The sequence below is a fragment of the Heloderma suspectum genome, chromosome 9 (genome assembly GCF_057233095.1).
Source record: "Heloderma suspectum isolate Gila_16-S chromosome 9, 16-S_ref, whole genome shotgun sequence".
Lineage (NCBI taxonomy): Eukaryota > Metazoa > Chordata > Lepidosauria > Squamata > Helodermatidae > Heloderma > Heloderma suspectum.
The window spans coordinates 29354796-29373502 of NC_139466.1; positions in this window are offsets into that span (position 1 = coordinate 29354796).

Consider the following 18707-nt stretch of genomic DNA (forward strand, 5'->3'; position numbering starts at 1 on the left):
GTTTCACAGATAGTCAGGCGCCTTTTGTTCCATCATTGACAGAACTGGAGTTTTTGTTTCCAAATTTGTGCAAATTTGCTTTTGCACAAATGTGCATTATGCAAATTTACATGTGCAAAAATGTGCAAATCCCTCCTAAATGTACATTTTCATGCTTTCACCTATGGGGGAAATGCACATTTTTGTCCAGGTTTTTTAGTTTTGCGTATTTTTCTAGGATGAAATTTTTGTGAAAAATTCAAGTAAGTTCGAAAAATGGTCCGCCCCACAGGGGGAAAGCCAGCCTGCTGGAGAATCTGCAGGTCAGATTCATGAAAATCCAAACTCATTTGGTTCCATTGCAGATTTCTCCAACATCTCCAGATGTAATGCAACTTGGCGGGGGGTGCATACATTACCAATGCAAAATGTGCAGAGCTCATCCTATTTTGTGAGGAAGAATCAGAGTTTACATTCCTTTTGATGTGAGGAATGTAATCTGTAGGCAAGCTCTCAGTGATAAAAATTGTAGACCAGAACCAGAAGGCTTTTCAACGGAGTCAAACACAGATATTCAAGTTTTAGTCAAAGTATTGTGTGACAAAGAGATAGGTCTGTGTGTTCAAACTTGCTCTGGGATTGATCCAATACATGTGTGTACAAATTTTAATTTTTAGATTACTCCCTCCTTACAACACTCAAATCAGAAACAGCCCCATGAATAAATTGTTCTAAGGACGACATTCCACATAGCTGATTTATATGTTCCTAATACACATTCCTAGTGGGACTACACCATTTCAGAAAGCAAGTGGATGATTGACCGGATGCTTCCCTACATCAAACGCTCTCTACACAGAGAAAGCTACTGCATGGAGAAAGCCAGGCTAGAACCCTCCTTCCTGTCATGCTAGGCCAGTTTTTCCCAACCCTGGGTCACCAGATATTGGGCTAGAATTCCCATCATGGCCTGTGGTCAGGGATGATGGGAGCTGAAGCCCAACATCTTCTGGGGACCAAAGGTTGGGAAAATCTTTTACTCATGAGAACATTTAATTAGGTCAGCTTTTCTCAACCTTGGGCCATGAGATGTAGTTGGACTACAACTCCCATCACTGAGCATTGTCTACAATTGATGTGGATGATGGGATCTTTAGTTCAACATCTGGGGACCCAAGGTTGGGAAAGGCTGAAAGAGGTGATCCCCCATCTTCATCTTGAAGTGGTACAGTCCTCTCTCATGTTCTTTTTCTGAACAAGTTTGGAAGGCCAGAACTGTGAATCACAAAAAAAGAGAAAGAAGCCATCGTAAGCCACAAACTCAAAGGAGATGGCACAGAGAAGACAGGCAGCAAAAGCTATCTAACCTGCTCCACAAAGTTGGAAAGGGAGGCTAATTCAAAGTGAAGAGAAATGCCAACAACTAATTCCACAAAATCTATAGCACATGTTTGACTACAGGAATCAATTTACTATTTTTAATCTGGGGAGTTGTTGATAACTAAACAGGGAGATGAAAAAAAACTGAAGCACTCTCTACTACCTTGTGATTTATTTTGACCTGACAATGTCCCTTTTAATATGTAAATTGGCTTAACAATGACACTGTCTAGATTGCAGGGAGATTAATTCCATCTGCAAAGGCCGCCACTGTAAACTCCTCTTGACTTTCAAGTGCCATCCAAGCCCGGTTAAAACAAATACATGTATTTCATAAAGGAAAAAAAGGAGAATGTGTCACAGTCTAATTAGCTGGGCTGCCTTGTCAAAATTTCTCATGAGGTGAGATTAGAGGGTGAAAATGAACACGTGACCACCAAGAGCTGCCCCAGTGATCATCTAAATCAAAGGTTCACAAGCTTCATTCTAGCGAGCCACCATAAGTCACCTTAATCCTTGTTTGAGCTAATGGCATGTCTGCATTAGAAGCTTGTACTGCTTTTAGACCTGCTTACCTTGACATGGCTTCCCCAAAGAATCCTAGGCACTGAGGTCCAGCGAGAGAGGCAGAATATTTCCAGAGATCCCTAGCCCTGCTCCCATCGCAAAACTACAGTACCCAGCCATGGTGGTTTGTGCCTTTTCAAGTTGGTGGGGCTGAAATTTTGAAAGAAAAACAAGTCTCTCCTTCACCCACACCGGGATTTTCACAGCACTTATAAAAGGAAAGTGCACCTTTAGACATGCAGAGTGCCAAGAGCTTCTCAAGGGCTGGGCCAGTGCAATTAATGGTACAGTAAATATTTGCCAAGCATTGGTCATAACATAGAATGGTGCCCTTATACAGAGTCAAAGCATTCGTCCATCTAACCCAGTATTTTCTCTTTTGTTCTTTTTTTAAGGGTTTTTTTTTAAAAAAATATACATACATACATTTGTATATATCCATAGCAATGAATATATATGAAATGCATATATGAAAATAAAACTTAGTAGCAATTATACATAGGCTTCGACTAAAGCAGACCAGATATCCAAATAAGAAGAATCCACTTGAAAGCCCAGTATTTTTGACACTGACTGTAGGCAAGAGGGTTTCCAGCCCTACCTAGAGATGCTGGGAACTGACATTGGGAGCTTTTGCATTCAAAGCAGGTACTCTATGAAGGGGTGTAGGAGGGAGTGGGGGCGAGGGGAGAGAGAATGTATTTGAGTTCCATTTCGGATCGCAAAGTATCTTGGGCTGGCACCATTCCCCCCACTGAGAAATATATTATTACCTGTACCAGTTTTCCCCAAGCTGGTCCCCTCCAAATGTGTCAAACTACAATTCCCATCATCCCTAGCAATTAAAAATACTCTGTATGAATATCTGCACACATACACAGAACAGAACATCTGTACACATTTCTGAATTGTGCACATTTCAATATCTGTGCACGTTTCTGTTTTGGCTGAATCTCAGACCAAATCAGGCTGATTCTGAGAGATTTAGGAGATCTCTGAATCAAAGCAGGGCTCCTCCAAAGCAGACCTCATCTGAATCTGAACACTTCTGAAGATACAGGATTCAGAGGAACAAAGAGATGCAGACAACGTGTCTCAAAAAATTGATACATTTCTCCCCAAGCTCCCCACATAAGGAAAACACTAGGTTGGGGGAAGTGAGGAAGGAGAGGAGAGAGCGTAGCTTTATGACTGGTGGCTCTGCCTTCTAATCACAGTGAATACTTTTACTGAGGATCCCCAATCCCAGTGCTTTGGGGGGTGGGATGCTGAAATAATGTATAGCAGAACTGATCCGGAATACAGTGCTCTTTTCTAGTTCTCTCTCCCAGGAGCAGGAAGGTTAAAAGAGGTTCGGTGGTGTCCTTGTGACCCAAGAGGGTGAACTATTGGGTGCTTGCTTGGAAAAGGCTAGATGTTCAAGTCCTTCTGCCTCTGCCACTGAATACCCCACATCCATCATCCACTCCTGTCTTACTGAACTTTGTGACATTGCTGCCGACAGAGCAAAAAGAAGTTTTAAACAGTTTTTCACTCATCACTCCCTAGCCCCTGCACAAATTCTTCTAAAATTTTGCAGGTTTCTTAATTAGGGCTACCACTATGCAGTATGTCACTTTCATAATAATTGCCCATTAAAAAAAAGACATGGGGGATACTTTTTTGGATCCCCTCAAACTGTAACAGCTGCTCTCACACAACCACCCTACTCCTTGCACCTATTCATCTGAAACATGGCAGGCCTGATCCCTCAGAAGAGGCAAGTACCCCTGAAAATTTCATCCAATTCCTCCAAGAAATACTAAAAAATTATCGGCAGTTCCCATAATAATAATCTTAAAACCCCAGCACCTATCCATCTTAAGTTTGGTGGCACAGTCCCCTCATAATAGACTACTTGTTGTTGTTGTTCAGTCATTCAGTCGTGTCCAACTCTTCGTGACCCCATGGACCATAGCACGCCAGGCCTTCCTGTCCTGCACTCTCTCCTGGAGCATGCTCAAGTCCATATTCATTGCATCAGTGATGCTATCTAGCCATCTCATCCTCTGCCGTCCCCTTCTCCTTTTGCCCTCAGTCTTTCCCAGCATCAGGGTCTTTTCCAGAGAGTTTTCTCTTTGCATTAGGTGGCCAAAATATTTGAGCTTCAGCTTCAGTATCTGTCCTTCCAATGAGCAGTCAGGGTTGATTTCCTTTAGGATGGACTGATTGGACCTCCTTGCAGTCCAGGGGACTCATAAGAGTCTTCTCCAGCACCACAGCTCGAAAGCATCGATTCTTCGGTGCTCAGCCTTCCTTATAGTCCAGCTCTCACAGCCATACATTACTATTGGGAAAATCATAGCTTTGATTAGACGGACCTTTGTCGGCAAGGTGATGTCTCTGCTTCTTACTATGCTGTCTAGGTTTGCCATAGCTTTCCTCCCAAGGAGCAAGCATCTTTTAATTTCATGGCTACAGTCACCATCTGCGGTGATCTTGGAGCCCAAGAAAATAAAATCTGTCACTGCTTCCATTTCTTCCCCTTCCATATGCTAGGAAGTGATGGGGCCAGATGCCATGATCTTCGTTTTTTTAATGTTGAGTTTCAAACCAGCTTTTGCACTCTCCTCTTTCACCCTCAACAAGAGGCTCTTTAGATCCTCTTCACTTTCTGCCATTAGGGTGGTATCATCTGCGTATCTGAGGTTGTTGATAATTCTCCTGGCAATCTTAATTCTGACATGTGATTCATCCAACCCGGCATTTCTCATGATGTACTCTGCATATAAGTTAAATAAGCAGGGTGACAATATGCAGCCTTGTCGTACTCCTTTCCTAATTTTGAACCAATCGGTTGTTCCATGTCTGGTTCTTACTGTTGCTTCTAGACCCTCGTACAGGTTTCTCAGGAGACAGGTAAGGTGGCTGGTACCCCCATCTCTTTAAGAATTTGCCACAGTTTGTTGTGATCCACACAATCAAAGGCTTTAGCATAGTCAATGAAGCAGAAATAGACATTTTTCTGGAATTCTATCGCTTTCTCCATGATCCAGCGAAAGTTGGCAATTTGATCTCTAGTTTCTCTGCCTCTTCGAAACCCAGCTTGTACTTCCGGTAGTTCTCGGTTCACATACTGCTGAAGCCTAGCTTGTACAATTTTGAGCATCACCTTGCTGGCATGTGAAATGAGCGCAATTGTACAGCAGTTTGAACACTCTTTGGCATTGCCCTTCTTTGGAATTGGAGTGTAAACTGACCTTTTCCAGTCTTGTGGCCATTGTTGAGTGTTCCAAATTTGTTGGCATATTGAGTGCAGCACTTTCACAGCATCATCTTTTAGGATTTTAAAGAGCTCAGCTGGAATGCTGTCATCTCCGCTAGCTTTGTTGTTACTAATGCTTCCTAAGGCCCACTTGACTTCACTCTCAAGGATATCCAGCTCAAGTTCAGTGACCGCACTATAATGGCTATCAGGGACATTAAGATCTTTCCTGTATAGTTCTTCTGTGTATTCTTGCCACCTCTTCTTAATCTCATCTGCTTCTGTTAGGTCCCTGCCTTCTTTGTCCTTTATCATGCCCGTCTTTGCACAAAACATTCCCTTGAGATCTCTGATTTTCTTGAAGAGATCTCTAGTCTTTCCCATTCTGTTGTTTTCTTTGATTTCTTTGCATCGTTCAATTAAAAAGGCCTTCTTGTCTCTCCTTGCTATTCTCTGGAACTCAACATTCAGTTGGATATATCTTCCCCTTTCTCCCTTGCTTTTTGCTTCCCTTCTTTCCTCAGCTACTTGTAAAGCCTCATCAGACAGCCACTTTGCTTTCTTGCATTTCTTTTTCTTTGGGATGGATTTCGTTGCTGCCTCCTGAACAATGTTACGGACCTCCATCCATAGTTCCTCAGGCACTCTGTCTATCAGGTCTAATCCCTGAAATCTATTCCTCACCTCCACTGTATATTCATAAGGGATATGATTTAGGTCATACCTGAACGTTTTAGTGGTTTTCCCTACATTCTTCAATTTAAGCCGAAATTTTGCAACAAGAAGCTCATGATCTGAGCCTCAGTCAGCTCCAGGTCTTGTTTTTACTGACTGTATAGAGCTTCTCCATCCCTTGCAAAATTGATCAAATTCTGACAAACAACAAAGTTATAGCCACTTGTTTGTTTCCAATGATAGTCAAAGGAAGGCATGAAGATTTGGATTTCTGAATTGAGATTCAGATCTAAATCAAAGCAGATACCCTCTAAATCAGACTAAGCTGAATCAGACTATTTTCAGAATTACCAAATCGGGGTCCAAAGCAAATCTTGTGTTCGGTGCACACCCTTACTGGATGCTGTTGGATATGTAAAGTTTTATTTTCTTAAGAGTCTTGGACCTATTTCTGTGACAATCTACTTTATTTACACAGAGCCTGCATAATCGCACCGGTAATTCTTAGAGAACTATTAGTTCTTATAGTGAGAGTCTCTAAAAATACATCTGTTTACTTCAGCTGAACTGGATCTACACTGATTGTTACAAATTGGTTGTGAACAATTTTTAGAAGCACAGTGTTCTATTAGGAGCCTCTTTCATGGGTTGATAAAACAGAAACATAAATGAACTTCCAGTCAAGAATGAAATAATCTCAAAAGGCTTAGAAATCATGGTACTCTTTGTCATGGCTATAATGTACCCTATGAATAGCTCTATAAAATATGTGAGCTACTCCTTGTCCGAATCTGAGATGTATTTTGGAGATAATGGTAGAATGAATTTTAGCCTAAGGACTTGTTTAATATGGCAATAGACTAGGAGGATGCCGGAAATGCATAACACAAACATACCTACACCTTTTGAGCAATTTTTGAAACTCTTTGCAAAAAATGTTCACTTATTCTTTTAAAAATGCCCTCAGTCCCCAACACAGCACCCACGGAGACCTCCAATGGGGCCCACAAAGCTGTCCCCTCCCTGCCCCTTCAAAAATATTGTTTGAAGAAAAACCTCGGAAAATGTTAGGGCAGTCTTCTTTCTCTCCCTTTCTAGCCTCTAGCCTTGCTCTTTCTCTCCCCTCTGTTTGCCTTGCTATTTTCCCCTCTCTCCCAGCCTCTAGCCTCACTATTTCCCCTCCTCTTTAGCTCACTTTGAATTGTGAGACCCCAATGGCAGCCATTATGTGACTAGCCACATTCTTCATGGGAGCCATCTTGTGGTGCTGCCCACAGCAGTTTTTCAAATTCCCAAATGTGCCAACAGGTCCAAAAAGGTTGGGGACCCCTGTAGCTAATCTGAATAATTGTGTCAACCCACACGATTTTCATTTGATGGCATCTGGTGACATCATTACATCAGACATAATATCATGACACTACCCTGTTCATTATGGGATCCTCGAGAGGGATTCGTTTGGGAAGAATGAAGAAGAACAGTGGCAGTTAGGGGAAAGGTGGGACACCTGTAGCCCTCCAGATGTTTTTGGATAACTCCACCCATAATCCCCAGACCACTGGCCATGCTGTCTGGCCCTGAAGACAATTGGAGTCAACAGCATTTGGAGGTCCAAAGGTTCCTTCTTAGAAGAATCAATCAGTTAGGAGAATCAGTGATACTGGGTGGGCAGTATATTCATACAAACGTCTTCGGTATATCATTTTTCTCTCACTGAAATCAATTTATATCCTACCAAAGGTATATGTTAATATTTGGAACTAGAGCATGGCACAGCCTTATCACAGACATTTCACACCATGAATACTCTTCCCCTATACTCTAATGCACACCATTTTTATGGCTCAGTAACATGTGCTTACAACATTGCAAGCTCTAGCTCTAGCCAGCAGAAAGCATAGATTCAGATAGAGTAAGTCCACCACAAGAAACCTTCCAGATAAGATAAACCAAAGCTAAAGAATATTACAGGAGCCAAGCTGACAGACGGGCTGAGGCAACTTCCAAGGACAGACACGAACGCACGCATGCACACAAAAGCACATCTCAGAGTTTCAGATCAGTAGTACGGTTTCCATCATTCCTCTAGCAGATGTCTAGAGGCAACTGAAATGGTTTTAGGAGCAGGAGAAGGCATCTGTTTCATCCATCTTCTAGAATCCTTCCTGATTGACCTGGATTGCTCATCAGCAGGGAGGAGCTTCCTGCCTGTTTTATTATGGTGCCACTGAACTACTCTGGACCATCTTCTTACCTTCTAGAGTGGTTCCCCATTGTTTGAAGGAGCTTCAGAAAGGCTAGTCTACAAGTGGTCAGGTAAGGGAGCCAAATATAGGGGTCCTTAGGGACAGTATTTGCCACGACAGAGCTCTAACCAGGAATTCTGCAGGTCAGACATTCATTCCTTGCACCACTGGGACCACTATGCAGAGGAGGGAACTGCAGAGAGTGCAAGCTGGAATATTAGCTCCACAGTCCTCCAGCCAGGTGATCCCAGACAAGCAATCCTGTGCCAATGCCTGCTATAAAGCTTCCAGACCTGCAGCACTTTGTCAGTCTGGACAACTCATGGCTCTGGGAGGTCACCAGCTCATGTTGTGTCTGTGCTGTGCGTCATGTCTGTTCCAACTATTTGCCACCCAGGGCTGGCCCTACCATTAGGCAGGGTGAGGCAGTTGCCTCAGGTGGCAGATGCTGGGAGGCAGCAAAAAGGTGCTCAAAGACAGAACTGTGTACCTTGCAGCCTACTCTGCACCCCCTAAGTTAGCCTGTTGCCTTCAAGTTCAGTGGAGAACATGGTCCCATCATTAGTGTGGAAGACAGATTCATCTGCCAGTCCAGTCAGCTTTTGTACATGGAATGGGGGGGGGGAGAGACCATCCTTTCCTTTCCCCAGGCAGTAAAATGTCTCGGGCTGGCCCTGGATTGCCACCTCTCCAGCTCAGGGATGGGGGACAGCAGTGTGTGTGTGTGGGGCAAGGGCAGGTGGAGGAGCTGGGTTTTGCCAGCACACAGGCCAATGTGCTTGATGCAGATGTAGCTGTAGTGAACCTATTTACATTTTCAAACTACACAGCTACTTAAACTCCCAACAGAACACATGCAAAGCTTTCCGCAGCTCTCTAAATGATATGATCTTGTTTTTCCATCACACTCCTCAGCATGTCCTTTCCTGGATACAAGCCTAGGCGTCTCTTGACATTTACACCACCTTGCTTTAATTTCATCTCTAACATAATTACCCCGTTAAATATTGACACGATTTATACTAGCTCAGCCTTCCCCATCCCACATACCCTTTCAGCCTGTCATTTCTGGCTGAGTCAATGGGTCTAAGTTCAAGCTAGCAATTTTGGATTGCTTTCTGAATGGCCTGTTTAAGGTAATCAGCATCTTCTGTATGCTGAACTGTCAGCAATCTGAGGAACAGCTGGAGCGCCCAATGTCACTAAAGTTTGTTAGCTAGGTTTTCTCTGGTGTCATAGATAAAGTAATGGGTTCCATCCAATTTATTAAATTACAGAAAAATCACATCGAAATACAGACAGAGAAATCAACTGTAGCTAAACCATTGTCCCAGTGATATTGGAGTGCAGAAGAAAAATAAAACTCTTCCAAACAGGAGGATCTTCCAATAAAAAAATACTAGTTCCTGACGGGAAAACTATCCACCACTGATTCTAACATCCATGTGGCCCCCATGAACTTCTCCAAAATGAAATCTGGCTGTCGGGCTGAAAGAGGTTCAGCACCCCTGATACAAAGAGTTCGGTCAGATTTGTTGAAACAAATTAGAGTTGCTATTTCTCCCTTCCTACCCACCGCCCATATAAAATTGATGCAGGTTTACTGTACATGTTGCTGTGCATGTTGAAGAACATAAGATGAGTTATGCTGGATCACAACAAAAGCCTACCTAGTCCAAGGCTAGTGCTCTGTTCCCCACAGTTGCCAACCAGATGCCTCTGTAAAGCCTACAAGTAGGACATGAGCACAATGGCATCCTCCTCCTCATGTTCCCCCAACAACTGGCATTTAGAGGCATGCTGCCTGCAGACCCGACTGGCCAGGATTCATGGCAGGAGGGACGGGGGGCCTCCCCCCCAGCCAGAATTTCGGGGGCAGGGTGGAGCGCTTCCCCCCCACCGCGAATCAAATTTCGTTAAGGTAAGTCACTTTCGTACATCCCTAGGCCTGCCTCTGAGCATGTGGACAGCATAGAGCTCTCATGACTAGTAGCCATTGACAGCCTTCTCCTCCATGAATTGGCCTTGTAGGCCCCTTCCAACCCTACTACTATTCTATGAATTGGCCTAATCTTTTTAATCCATCTACATTCGTGGTCATACAACAGGAAATTCCATAGTCTGAATTAGTGATGTATGGATTTTGTAAAATCTGTTCCATCAACATTTCATGGATTGTTAGGTGACTTTCTTTCCATCATCTACTCATTGGTGGAATTGGATTTTTTTCCAATTTCCCGAATATGCGCCAATTCACATTTGTGAAAATTCACAACTGCAAAACTGAGCAACCCCCAATGCGCAAATTTTGCCAAAATGCACATTTTCATGCTTTAGCCTATGGGGGAAAGACACTTTTTTGGCTGTGTGTGTGTGTGTGACATATTTTTCTATGTCTAAATTTGTGTAAAATTCCAGAAAGTAAAAAAATGGGTCCGCAAGTCCACGGAATCTGTGCGTAGGGATGGCGGAGAATTCTGCACGGATCTCAGTGAGGCCGAATGCCTGTGCATTTGGCCCCCTGAAATCCATGGCGGAGTGAAGCCCCCCCCGCCCCACCACCCCGCAAAAGGCATGAGAAACGGAGCACCTACCTGCTGCTGTTTGCGCTGCTTTGGGAATGGCGGACGCATCTGCAGCCGCCATTCGCTTCACGATTTTTTGCCATGATAGGCTACATAATACTTACGTCGCCTATCACAGCTAACGCGGGGATGTTATTTGCATCCCTGCGGAGGCCGTGATAGGCTACGTAAATATTTACATAGCCTATCATGGTGAAAAACAGGGAAGCAAATGGTGGTGGCTACAGCGGCTGCCATTTGCATCCCTGCGCAGCCCACCAGCAGCTGAATGTCACTGCAGGCGGGCCCGGCCAGCAGCTCCGTGGAGTCACCACGGACCAGAGCTGGCTGGCAAAGATTTCGGGGGGAGGGATGGAGGTCCGCCCCCCCCACCACAGAAGTCGTTTCGTGCATCCCTATCTGTGCAACTCAGGAGAAGCCAGTCCACTGTGGAATCCACAGGTTGAATTCATAGAAATCTGAACTCATTTGATTTCATTTATTTTATCTAAAACATTTGTATACTGCCCTATATCATTAAGATCTCAAGGCAGTATACAGATAAAATCAATTTAAACAGTATAAAACAATGAAGAATTTAAACTATAAACATATTAAGCTATTTAACAAGCTAATGCCAATTAGAAAATCTAAAACAATAAAACAGTTAAAACAGTCTGCAACTTTAGGGAATTCAACTAGCCCTCAAAAGCTTTGGTGAAAAGCCATGTTTTAAATCGGCGCCAAAACAGAACCAATGTCTGTACCAATCAGGCCTGCAAGAGGAGGGCATTCCACAACCAGGATGGCAGAGCAGAGACTGCCTTCTCCCATGTCCTACCATAGTGTATGTCTCGCCCTGGTGGTATGCAGAGAAGGGCCCCTTTGATAGATCTCAATCCTCGGGCAGGCATATATAATGGGAGGCACCCCTCAAATGTTGAGGGCCCAAGCTGCTTAGAGCTTTGGATTTCTCCAGCATCCCAAGTCTGAATATGCACTGGCTGAAGAAGCATTTATTTCAATTTATTCATTTTATTTAAAATATGTCTAGGCCGCCTTTCAGGGCAGAAGCCCTCCCAAGGCAGCATACAACAATAAAACACATAAAACCAATACAACATTAAAAGTGATAAAAACACAATGACAAAGCGAGAACACACACACACGCATATACAAACCAGCAACAAAAGCAGCAACAACAGCAATCATATCGGGAGAAGGCCAGAGTAAAATAATATGTTTTCAAGGCCTTCTTAAAAGTCTGCAATGACGGAGCATGGCAGACCTCCAATGACAACTAATTCCAGAGGTGTAGGACCACTGCAGAGAAGGCCCTATTATGTGTGGTCACCTACCTAACTGCTCTCACAGGTGTGTCAATGAGAAAGGCCTCTCTTGCTGATCTTAAAGTGCAGGCAGGCTGATATGGGTGAAGGCTTTGCTTCAGGAATTTGGTCCCAAACCATTTTAGGCATTAAAGTTCAAAACGAGCACTTTGAATTGGGCTTGGAAACACAGTGGTAACCAGTGCAGCTGGCACAGTATAGTTATTATATGACCAAATCGCCTCGCCTCCATCAACGCTCGGGCAGCTGCATTCTGCACCAGCTGAATTTTCTGAACAGTCTTCAAAGGCAGCCCTACATACAGTGCATTACAGTAGCCCAGGCTGGACGTCACTACTGCATGGATAACTGAGCCAAGGTCCATCTGCTCCAGCTAGGGCCACAGCTGGTGTACCAGCCTAAGCTGGTAAAATGCAGTCCTGGACATTGCAGTCACCTGGGCTTCCCCAGTTAGCTCAGAATCCAGGAGGACTTTTAGACTATGCACTTGTACAGACTAAATACTTCCTTTTCTTGGTCCTGAATCTCTCACCATCCAGCTTCATTGCTTCCTCAGAGGTATGTCTTATTGAGTTGGGTGGGGCTTACTTCCAGGTAAATCAGTATAGGATTAGAGCCTAAAACACATTATGCTACAAAAATGCGTACTGCATGGGCAAGACACCCAAGGAATTTCAAAGGAAGAGGAAAAAAGGGGGGGTCAATAAGATGTGTAAGTATTCTCAAGGGGTTCAAAACACATCCCAAGTCCATAGAATCGTAGAATAGTAGAGTTGGAAGGGGCCTATAAGACCATCGAGTCCAACCCCCTGCTCAGTGCAGGAATCTAAGTCAAAGCATCCCTGACAGATGGCTGTCCAGCCTAGTCTTGAATGCCTCCACTGTGGGGGAGCCCACCACCTCCCTAGGGAATTGGTTCCATTGTCATATTGCTCTGAGTCCCACCATGAGTTAACGAAGTGGACATTTCTCCTGAGTGATAACCTCCACATTCAAAGACTAAGGAGTCCCATAAGACCAGTGACACTTCTTGGGAGAGGGGGGAGTCTCTAGTCTGAAATGTTATGGTGTGGGGAGCCTAAAGATTCATTAGCATGGGGCAGGAATCCAATTAATTGTGTTATATATGAATGAAATAGAATTCCATTTTATAACGATGGAAAAATAAAGAAGTGCCTGAGCCTGCCTGACCCATATTTGCCAGTGATCTCAGTACTTGTGGGAAGATGTCTGAGGGGCTGATAGACTGCATAATATGTCTAGGCTCACAGATCCTTCCCTCTTGTTTCTCAGTAGCTCCATTGGGGCGTCCATTGGTACACTGGGTCCAGGTTCTGCCCTCACCCACCTCTCATTAAGATGGCCATTTGCACATTCCCCAAACAGTGGGAACACATCACCAGAAAAGGACAAAATAGGATGCACATTGGCATACAGCGTGCATGTGCTCATTTATATGCAAAAGTAGAAATAATGACAGCAATTTAAATAGAAATACAGTACATCTCACTATAGTGTGAAAGACTGTGACAAGGTGACCTCTGTGCCAGCTCCGTCTGCTGCCCAGGTGCTAACTGTTGATGGGCAACTCCAAGTGGTCCCTTCTTACGTTCTTTATTTTTAAGCCAAACTTGGACTGGAAAGCCCTTCAAATAGGGGATTCCTTCAAATAAAGGACTGTCCTCTGTAAAGCAGGACACCTGGCCACCCTATCTCCCATGTCAATATATAGTTTCTATTCAGTCCTCTGAGCAGGGAGACAGAAAACACCATGAGAGCAGACTCTCCTTTAAAAAGGAAATTCTAAAGGCACAATTACAAACAATTCCAATAAGAAGAAAAGGTGGAAGACAACAGAAGAAGCCAATGTGCCTTCACAAAAAGCTTAAAGATGATCTGGAAACAAAAAAGGACACATCTAGGAAGTGGAAGGAAGGCCAAGCTACAAAGGAAGAGCACAGGAAGGTAACACAAAATTGCAGGGATGGTGTCAGGAAGGATAAAGCTGAGAACGAGCTGAGGTTAGCGAGGGATGCTAAAAGCAACAAAAAGGCTTTCTTCAGCTATGTGCATAGTAAAAGGCAGAGGAAAGAAATGGTGGTTCAGCTGTTAAATAAGGATGGCAAAATGATAACCGATGACAAAGAAAAGGCAGAGGTGCTCAATTCCTACTTTGGCTCAGTCTTCTCCCAAAAGAGGGTCTATGACCTTCCTGGCAAAGGTGAAGTACAGGCTGAAGGGGCAGGATTGCAGCTTGAGATCGATAGGCATATGGTCAAGGAACATCTAATTACTTTGAATGAGTTCAAATCTCCAGGGCCAGATGAACTGCATCCTAGAGTAAGAAAGGAACTGGCTGAAGAACTCTCAGAACCACTGTCTATTCTCCTTGAGAAATCATGGAGGATGGGTGAAGTGCCCGATGACTGGAGGAGGGCTAATGTTGTTCCTATATTCAAAAAGGATAAAAATGAGGAACCTGGGAACTACAAACCAGCCAGTGTGACATCAATCCCTGGGAAAATTCTGGAGCAGATGATCAAGCAATCCATCTGGAAGCTCTTTGAAAACAATGCAGTGCTTACTTGAAGCCAACATGGATTTGTCAAGAACAAATCCTGCCAGACGAATCTGATCTCATTTTTTGATCAAGTCACCTCTCTTGTGGACTGTGGGAATGCTGTAGACATAATATACCTCAACTTCAGCAAAGCTTTCGACAAAGTGCCCCATGATCTCCTGATGAGCAAACTAGCTCAAAGTGGGCAAGATGAAACAATGATCCGGTGGATCCACAGTTGGCTACAGAATCGGACTCAAAGAGTGCTTATCAATGGGATCTTCTCAAACTGGGGAGAGGTAATGAGAGGGGTACCACAGGGCTCAGTCCTGGGCCCAGTGCTCTTCAACATTTTTATTAATGACTTGGAGGAAGAGGTGCAGGGAAATAGGGAATGCTGATCAAATTTGCAGATGACACAAAATTGGGTGGGATAGCTAATACCCTGGAAGACAGAAACAAAATTCAAAGTGATCTTGATAGACTGGAGCGCCGGGCAGAAAACAGAATGACATTTAATAGGGATAAATGCCAAGTTCTGCACCTAGGAAAAAGAAACCAAATGCACAGTTACAAGATGGAACCGGGCAGAAAACAGAATGACATTTAATAGGGATAAATGCCAAGTTCTGCACCTAGGAAAAAGAAACCAAATGCACAGTTATGTGGCTCAACAACACTACAAGCAAGAAGGATCTTGGAATTGTTGTCGATCACAAGCTGAAGATGAGCCAACAATGTGATGTGGCTGCAAAAAAGGCAAATGCTATTTCGGGCTGCATTAATAGAAGCATAGCTTCCAAATCCCAGGAAGTACTTACTAGTTCCCCTCTACTCAGAACTGGTTAGGCCTCATCTTGAGTACTGCATCCAGTTCTGGCGCCACACTTTAAGAAGGATGCAGACAAACTGGAGAGGGTTCACGGTTCAGAGGAGGGCAATGAAGAAGATCAGGGGACTGGAAAGAAAGCCCTATGAGGAGAGACTGGAAGAACTGGGCATGTTTAGCCTTGACAACAGAAGACTGAGGGGAGATACGATAGTGCTCTTCAAGTACTTGAAAGGTTGTCACAGAGAGGAAGGCCAGGATCTCTTCTTGATCATCCCAGAATGCAGGACACGGAATCATGGGCTCAAGTGACAGGAAGCCAGATTCTGGCTGAACATCAGGAAAAACTTCCTGACTGTTAGAGCAATACGACAATGGAACCAATTACCTAGGGAGGGAGGTGGTGGGCTCTCCCACACTGAAGGCTTTCAAGATGAAGCTGGAAGGGGTTGGACTCAACAGTCTTATAGGCCCCTTCCAACCCTACTATTCTATGTTTCTATGATTCTCCATCCTTGGCATTGGGTAGTTTGGGTAGTTTGTCCCACACCAACAGAATTCTCTCCAAGTCCTTGCAATAATCAAAGTCTCCTTACACACAAATACACACACACACACACACACAGACCATCTGTCATAATGGTGGGCATTTTTTTCAGTTAAAGTGTGCGTAATCATAAATGCAACATGGTTTAGAAAGATTTGAAACATGTTTCTGATGTGTAGCATGAGAGATTAGCACCTTCAATTGTCAAGGAAAGCACAGGTCACAAAGGTGGTTCTTGCTATCTGTAGGGTTTTTAAAGCTCTCTCTCTCAAAAAAATGATAGTTTTGTTGTATTTTCATAGCTATTAACTAATGATCCTCAACCCAGATGGCTGGGACAGCTGTCTGAGCCTTCCTCAATCCGTCACATTTCTCCTTCTTCATAGAACCATTTTAGAATGCTTGATAACAACTGCCAAGACCATAGTTAACAGAACTGCTTGCCATCAAATTTCACCTCGAGTCCAAGAATATTTTCAAGTCAGACTTGGAGATTTCTGCTTGTGCAAGACATTCAAGGAATTTCAAAAGTAGTAAAAAAAAAAAAACGTTTTGAATGAGATGAGCAAACATTCTCAAGGGGTTTGGGACACATTCTGAAGTTCCACCACCACAAGCAACATTTTGAAGTGTACATTTCTCCTGAGCAATACCATCCAAATTCAAAGAATAAAAAGTTCCCATAAGACTAGCAACATATCTCAGGAGAGACAGAGGCCGCCAGCGAGAAATGTTGTGGTGGTGGGAGCCAAATGGTACACTATTGTAGGGCAGGAATCAAATTTATGTGTGCGTATGTATGTGTGTGTGCATACATACACGCATGTGGATAGAGAAAGCATGAGGTATGATGGAAATTCCTCATTGCATCTCCTGTGTATTTAAATATTACCTGCAGCGCTATTGACCCTATGGGAGTGAATAGCAACTTCAGAGGCTGGCAATTTTGAACAGAAAAACAGCATGGGGAAAGGCTTAACTGCCTCCTCCAACACTGCTGTCCCAATCCACTACCACCCCATAAAAGCTGCTATTTTATGCTAAAATTTACAGACATGGGAGATCCCATCATGGATCTGTTTCATCTCATTTAGTTTGTCCCTGGAGGACAGAGATAGTTTTTTTTGGGGGGCGGGGGTTGGTTTTTTTCACTAAGTAAATGGATAGAATTCTGCCAAGACACTTTCCCATTCATCTGGAGAAGTAAAATTTATCGCCACCCCCCACATACATACACACACACACACACGATGTTTAGGATGGTGTAGCTGGAAGCATCTCCTTTTGTCATTACAACAAGCCTGTGGGGTAGGTTAGGTTGACAGAGATCTGCCCGAGTGAGATTTGTAGTTGAGCAGGGGTTTGAATCTGGGTTTCACACCTCCAAACCTGGGGATCCAACCCAGTGGTTTTTACAGCCTGATCTTATGGATGTTTACTCAGAAATAAATCTCACTGAACACAACAGGGTTTACTCCCGGGAATTGTATTGCACTGAGGACTACTTATTCCTCTTTGTGTCTTTTTTGTGGGCTGTCATACCCTCATCATGTTTATTTCTATACCATGCATTCAAATTATTTATTTGAGAGATGTGTATGTATGTATGTATGTATATATATATGTACACACACACACACACACACACACACATATACATATATATATATATATATATATATATATATATATATATAGTGCTGGATATAATAAAATCACTCCATGGTTCATAATATTAAAAACACAACATTTAGAACACTTCCAACTACAGTAAAAAATAATAATAATCAAGGAGCAGTAAAATGAAGCCTCATAATTAATTTACAGCCCAGTGAACAAATGCATTTTCAGGAGGTGTCTAAAAGTTACCACTTTTTCTGTCTCCTGAACTGCATGGGGGTGGGTTTTCCAGAGGGGAGGGCCACTACAGAGAAGGACCACCATCTGGGTACTTCATGGTGACATTCCTTCCATTTTGGAATAACCAGCAAGGCCTCCTCTGCTGATCTTAAAGGTCACCTGGGTATGTACAAGGGAAGACAGTCTGCTGGGTATCCTGGTCCCAGATTGTTTAGGGCTTTAGATGACAACATAACCTTGTCCATGGTTCGGTAGCTAACAGGCAGCCAGTGCGGTTCTTTTCACACAGGTGTTATGTGGGCATAGCTGGGTGTCCCACTGAGCACCCTAGCTGCTGCATTATGCACTAACTGCAGCTTCTGAACCACACAGGAGGGCAGCCCCACATAGAGTGCATTGCAGTAGTCTAATCATGAGGTTACCAGTGCATAGATCACTGTGGTTAGGCAATCCGTATCCAAGAGCAGGTGTAGTTGGTATACCAACCAAAGTTGGTAATGGGTGCTCTGGGCCACCTAGGCCTCCAGTAACAAAACGGATCTAAGAGCACCCCTAAACTACAGACCTGCTCCTTCAGAGGAGTGCAACTCCATCCAGAACAAGCAAACGCCCCAGTTCCTGGACCTGGGAACTGCCAACCCATAGGGGCTCTATCTTATTGGGATTCAGCTTCAGTGTATTGGCCATAACTGCATCCAGGCACCGGTTCAGAACATGCTCGGCCTCTCCTGATTCAGATGTCACAGAGAAACAGAGCTGGGTGTCATCAGCATACTGGTGACACCTTGCCCCAAAGCTCCTGATGACTGCTCCCAACAGCTTCATATAGATATTAAATAACATTGGGGACAGGATGGTGCCCTGTGGTACCCCACAGTTTAACTGCCATGGGGCTGAGGTACTGTCA